Below are 7,276 nucleotides of genomic sequence, written 5' to 3' on the forward strand. Positions count from 1 at the left end.
GAAAAATAATGTTAACTTTATTAGTTAGCAAGAAAGAGTTGGTCTGGCGTGTGGCGTAGCAGGTAAAGCTGCCACCTGCAGTGCGGCATCCCATATGGGCGCTGGTTCTAGTCCTAGCTACTCCACTGCCGATCCAGCTCTATGCTATGGCCTGGGAAAGCAGTACAAGATGGTCCAAGTCCTTGAGCCCCTGAACCCCATAGGAGACCCGGAAGAAGCTCCTGGCTCCTGGCTTTGGATTGGCATAGCTCTGGTCCTCGCAGCCAAATGGGGAGTGAACCAGAGGATGGAAGACCTCTCTCTCTCTCTCTCTCTCTCTCTCTCTCTGCCTCTCATTCTCTCTCTGTGTAACTCTGACTTTCAAATAAATAAATAAATCTTTAAATAAAAAAAGAAAGAGTCAAAGTCTTTGTAAGAGGAATAATGCCCTTCCTATATATAAGACTAGATCATGATGGTAAAAAGAAATTGGCACACATACATATCTTCAATGGAGAGATATGTTTAACAGGCAACCACAGCCCTTGCTGGCAAAAATCTTAGTGGAATTGAAACATCTGGCATCTTCCCAGCAACTCAAGACTTTTACTTCCTGCCTTGGTATTGATGAAGACCAGGGAGAGGAAATACACCTTTAAGGACCCCAAAGATTCACACAGGGAAGGGTGGGTTTTCCTGAGAAGAAAGGCTGGGGAGTGTGTATACTGGCATTTAGAAGGAGCTATAAGGATTGAGAGGTTGAGTAGTAAGAACTCGGGACCATATGCACAGGGAAACCTCCTCTCAAAGGCCTCCCCAACACTCAAGAAGTGTAAGAGATCTAGAAAGAAAAAACAACTCCAAGTTTTCCTAAGCTGTACCATTTTGGAGATATTCATTCAAATCCTGTGTCACAGAGCTGCTTAACCTTCTACCATTTTTCAGAACATATTCCATCAAAAAAAAATTTGCAGGGAGGCATCCTGGAAGTGAGTGGTGCTCCACTCTGCAGAATTCTGGGCAAGATGTCTCCATTCTCCTCATGTGAGTGATTAGGAAGAAATATCCACAGAGTAGGCAGGCACCTCTCTCCAAGCATGGGGTACAATAAAACCCCTTTGTGGGGTGTACATTTGGTGCAGTAGTTAAGACACTGCTTGAAACCTCCCTTACCCCATATTGGAGTGCCTGGGTTCACGTACCAGCTGCACTCCCAATTTTCCAGCATCCTGCTAATGTGTACCTCAGGAAGCAGTGGGGATGACTCAGGCAGATGGGGCCCTGCCACCCATGGAGTCCTGGATTGATCTTGCCTCCCTGCTTTGGCCTGGTGCAGCCTGGCTATGGTGGGCATTTGGGAGATTGAACTAGTGGATGGGAGATTTTCTTTCTCTCTCCCCCCGCCTCTCTTTCTCTCTCTCTCTATTGCAATAAAAAATTAAAAATAAGTTCTAAAAAATCATTATTCTAAGTCCCTCCATGTCTCACCCTTAAGAGTATAGCAAAGACAGTCCCTGAGAAATCCAGGTTACACCTACATGAAAAGGTATATAAGGCTGATTAGTGGGTACTAAGTTGTAACTAAACAGGTATAAGAAGTTCTGAGTTTCTGTTGCATGGCAGTGTGACTAGAGACAGTGTTAATGTACCGTACATTTCTCTACAAAAAGAAAGGGCTAGAATATAGGATTTTGTATGTTTTTGTCACAAAGAAATGTTACATTTCCGAGGAGATCTATTTTTCCTGGTAGGTTATTAGGCAATGTAAACATCAATTGAAACATCACATGGTACTCCACAAATATGTAAAACTTTTAAACTTCCCTTAGAAGAAATGTTAATAAAAATATTCTTTTAAAGTAAAACCTTTGTGCTAAATTTCAGCTAAAAGAAAATCATTATGAAAGATACCAAATAGGACATCAAGCTTTCATTATCCCGTTGCCCTCTCACACTGTCACTCGCTTATGAAAACAACTGGAAAGGGAGTTCCTGATAGACACGGGAAAGTCTTGAGTTTCCACATGCAGAGGAGATTTCCCCTTCCTTTTCATAAGTCGTTCCATTCTCTTCCACAATATCTTTTCTGTCATCACTACACAGCTCTTTTATTCACTTCTCTTGTTATTTCAGAGTTGTCTGCTACTTCTCCTCATCTGCCAGTCTCATTCCTCAAGCTCCCTTTTGCAATAAGAGGATTTTTTATTCCTTAAAAGCACCATTGTTGTCACTCCAGTATGTTTTAAAATACCAGACGAGAACCAATCAGCATTTGCCATTTGATAGAGCATTCTAAACGGTAATATTTTTCAGTAAGAATGTGTATGTGTGGGTGCTAAGACTGTACCAGATTATGCTTTGGGTAAATCAACTAGATTTTAAATTTCATGAGTGCTTTGTCCTCATCACCTATGGCATAGCCAGACACAGAGTACATGCATCATTAATATTTGTAACAAATAAATTAATGAATGTTGACTAATTTGCACTTTCAAGGCTTCAGGACTTCAAAGAAACCTTTGAAGATATACAAGACTTTTCATTTCAGATTCCCCAATTAGCCTTCCATTGGAACACATAATTACCTTAAGATCACAATTCTTCCTGATTAAAGGAAGTAACAGGAGATTACAGCTCCAGTTAAGATGGAATAAGTACATCCTCCCACACCCATACCCTACTGAATTCAATTTAAAAACTGGAAATAATGCACAGAGAACCTTTGTGAATACTTTGGAAAGTAAATTATATCAAGACTGTGGAAGGAAAAGAATCCTCAAAGTAACACTGAATTGGTGACAGGCATCACATGTATCTTCCAGTTTCACCCTGTCTGAGCCAGGAAGCCATCTATGATTTCAAAGCACAGACCCAGTGCATACAGAGAAACAGGATCCTGAAACTCTGTGGGAAGGTGATCCTACTCTCTAACTCAAGGAATGTTGTCCAAGAGTGGGGAAAGAAAGCATTCCAATTGCTGTTACTATCCCCACTCTTTACCCACTTAGCTACCAAACAATATGCAGTTGTGTAAAGTAGGCAACAGAATGGGTAAAGTAAGTCCTAACCTTCTAGCCAGATATGTAAGATGGAGAGGAATCCCTTGTTGCAGACAATCAAAGAGAATGAGCTCAAAAAATCACACTTTAAAGTAGAGTGCAAACTCCAGGGCTCACCCCCAAGTTGTATGCCCATGGACCTGACTAAATATCATACTCAAGACATTGAGAATGGAGCCAGAGTGGGGACCACTTCCAGATCAAAGACTGGATGACAAACAGATACAAATAACACTACAAAAATTTTGAAAGCTAAACCATCCCAGAACCACAGCCTACAAGAGGTAAATAGGAACTTGTAGCCTCAACCTAAGGAAGTTGATGGACTGAAAACAAAATAGGAAAAGAAAAAATTGTTAACAATCTCAATCAGGTTTAAACAAGACCTATCTCCTACAATATAGCAGTCAAAATGTTCCAAGATAGAATCTGAAATCACTTGAGGGACAGGCTTTTGGAACAAAGGTTAAAATGCCACCCGGGACACTGAATCCCATATTGAAACTCCACTTCTGATTTTAGTTTCCTGCTAATGCCAACTGTCAGAGGCAGCAGGTGATGGCTCAAGTAGTTGAGCCATGGTCACCCATGTGTGAGACCCCAGACTGAGTTCCAGTCTCATGTTTCAGACTGGCCTGGTCCCAGCTGTTTGGGGCATTTGGGGAGTAAACCAACAGATGGAAGATTCTCTCTCTCTCTTTCTCTGTCTGTATGTATGTGTGTGTTTCTCTCTGTCTCTTTCTGTCTCTCTGCCTTTCAGACAAATGAAAATAAATAGAATCACTGATATATAAAGAGCCAGAATAATCTCAACATCTCAGAAGACAAAAGAAAATAAACAAATACCAGTTCCAATTACACAGATGTAATTATCAAAGACTTTAAAGCAGCTGTTATAAACATGCTCTAAGAAATTGGAGCAAATGGAAAGATGGAAAGTCTCAGCAGAGAAACTGAATATATGAAAAAAATAAATGGGAAAAAACTAGAAAAATACAATTATTGAACTAAAACATTCACTGAATGGATTTGATAGTTGAACTGAGAGGATAGGGCATGAGTCAATGAACTAGAAGATAGATTAATAGCAATTATCAATTCTGAACAACAGTGAGAACAAATATTGGAAAAAAAAGGAGCAAAGCCTTAGGGAGGAGCTAGCACTATGTCACAGTAGGATAAGCCTCTGCCTGTGGCGCCAGCATCCCATAGGAGTGCTGGTTCATGTCCCAGCTGCTCCTCTTCCAATCCAGCTTGCTACTTATGGCATGGGAAAGCAGTGGAAGATGACCTAAGTGCTTGTGTCCCTGCACCCATGTTGGAGACCCAGAAGAAGCTCCTGGCTCCTAGCTTTGAATCGGCCCAGCTCCAGCCATTGCAGCCACTCGGGCAGTGAATCAGCAGATGGAAGAACTTTCTTTCTTTCTCTCCCTTTCTCTGTCTGTAACTCTAATAAATAAAATCTTTAAAAAAATTTTTAAAAGCCAAAGGAAACTGTAATGCAATACCAAAAGATCTAACTCTCAAGTCATGGGATTCTGAGAAAAAGAAGAGACAGAGTACAGTGCATAAAAAAAAATTTGAGGAAATCCATGTGAAAATAAAACAATTTAACCTACAAAATCCAAAGATTTTTTTTTTTTTTGACAGGCAGAGTGGACAGTGAGAGAGAGAGACAGAGAGAAAGGTCTTCCTTTGCCGTTGGTTCACCCTCCAATGGCCACCGCGGCTGGCGCGCTGCGGCAGGTGCGCTGCAGCTGGCGCATCACGCTGATCTGAAGCCAGGAGCCAGGTGCTTCTGGTCTCCCATGGAGTGCAGGGCCCAAGCACTTGGGCCATCCTCCACTGCACTCCCGGGCCATAGCAGAGAGCTGGCCTGGAAGAGGGGCAACCGGGACAAAATCCGGCGCCCCGACCAGGACTAGAACCCGGTGTGCTGGCGCCACAAGCCTATTGAGCCGTAGCGCCGGCCCAAAATCCAAAGATTTTAAAAACCCTAAGTAGTCAGAAAAATAACAATAGTAATGAAATAACTATAGAGGAACAACAGCACAGTGACTGCAGATCCCTCAGCAAAATCCAGGGAGCTCAGAGACAACAGAACAACATTTTTAATGTGCTGGAAGAAAAGAGCTGGTAAACACATAAAACCCTTCAAAAATGAGGGCAACATACAAAGACATTATCAGAGGAAGAGCCAAGACAATTTGTAGCAGGTAGACCGGGTCTAATGGAATCTCACTAAAGCAAAGACTTCCAAAAGAAAGGAAATAATGGCACAGGGCAATTTGGAACTTCAGAAATGGAAGAAGAGAAGCAGAATTGGTAAAATCTAGGAGACTGTTTTCTCTTCTTACCATCTTCAAGCACATATGGAAAATTGTTACGGCCGGCGCCGCAGCTCACTAGGCTAATCCTCCACCTAGCGGCGCCGGCACACTGGGTTCTAGTCTGGTTGGGGCGCCGGATTCTGTCCCGGTTGCCCCTCTTCCAGGCCAGCTCTCTGCTGTGGCCAGGGAGTGCAGTGGAGGATGGCCCAAGTGCTTGGGTCCTGCACCCCATGGGAGACCAGGAGAAGCACCTGGCTCCTGCCTTCGGATCAGCGCGGTGCGCCAGCCGCAGCGCGCCAGCCTTGGCGGCCATTGGAGGGTGAACCAATGGCAAAAGGAAGACCTTTCTCTCTGTCTCTCTCTCTCACTATCCACCCTGCCTGTCAAAAAAAAAAAAAAAAAAAAGAAAGAAAGAAAGAAAGAAAGAAAGAAAGAAAGAAAGAAAGAAAGAAAGAAAGAAAAAAAATTGTTACATTGTGTAATATGGTTTTAAGGTTTTAAATGTATGTGGATATAATATATATGATACTATAACCATAAAGGAAGAGTGAAAGAACTTATTCAGCAGTAGGTTACTGCATTCTCTGGAATTGATAAAATACTAGTACTAAATAGACTGTGAACAAAGGTTGATTCAAAAAAGATCATTTTGACCAACATAATGGTAAACTTTAAAATGGCAGAAAATTTTATGACTTGATAGAATAGAGAGATTTCTTAAATAGAAAACAAAATCACTAACCCATAAGAGAAAAAACAACTCTAACTGAACATCAAAATTGTTAGCTTCAGTTGTTTGATAGATATCATTGTGCAAGCTATTTCTTTTATTCTTAAGATTTTTTTTAAAGATTCATTTATTTACTTGAAAGTCGAAGTTACATAGAGAGAGGAGAGTCAGAGAGAGAGAGGTCGGTCTTCCATCCACTGGTTCACTTCCCAATAGGCCACAACAGCTGGAGCTGCGCCAATCCGAAGCCAGGAACCAGGAGCTTCTTCCTGGTCTCCCATGTGGGTGCAGAGGCCCAAGGACTTGGGCCATCTTCTACTGCTTTCCCAGGCCACAGCAGAGAGCTGGATTGGAAGTAGAGCAGCCAGGACTTGAACCAGCGCCCATATGAGATACCGGCACTGCAAGCTGCAACTTTACCTGTTATGCCACAGAGCTGGCCCCTATTCTTAAGATTTATTTATTTGAAAGGCAGAGTTACAGAGAAAGGGAGAGACAGCGAGAGATCTTTCATCTGCTGGTACATTCAATGGGTAGCGAGCCAGGCCCACGCCAGGAGCCAGGAGCATCATGCAATTCTCACACGTGGGTGGCAGGAGCCCAAGTACTTGGGCCATCTTCTTCTGCTTTCCATGATGCTTAGCAGGGAGCTAGATTGGAAGTGAAGCAGCTGGGACTCGAACCAGCAGTCATATGGGCGGACAGCATTGCAGCTAGTGGCTTAACCCACTACACCATAATACCCGAACCTGTGCAAGCTATTTATTTAGAGAAAATATTTCCAATACATTTGTCTGACAAAGAACTTGTACACAAAATACAGGCTATTCATGACAAGATAACCTACCTTTTTAAATGCACAAAAATCTTAACAGACATTATACAAAAGAAGTTACACATACTGCCAATAAAGAAAAAAAGATGTCTACCATCAAGAAAATGCATATGATCCAGCAACTCTATGCCTATGTGGAAAAAAAAATCATTCTATGTCTTAGGTAGATTAGAGAAAAATGAAAATATATGTACACAAAAAGACCTATGCTAAGTGTTCACATGGAAGCTTTGTTTGGTATAACCCAGGTGTCTATCAATGCCCAAACCAATTATGGTCTATTTATCCAAAAGATGACAGCTCAGCAATAAAAGGAATGAATTACTGATACACACACAGCATC

This window comes from Oryctolagus cuniculus, chromosome 3, assembly GCF_051225735.1.
Source record: "Oryctolagus cuniculus isolate XC-2025 breed Fujian yellow rabbit chromosome 3, ASM5122573v1, whole genome shotgun sequence".
In the NCBI taxonomy this organism is placed as follows: domain Eukaryota; kingdom Metazoa; phylum Chordata; class Mammalia; order Lagomorpha; family Leporidae; genus Oryctolagus; species Oryctolagus cuniculus.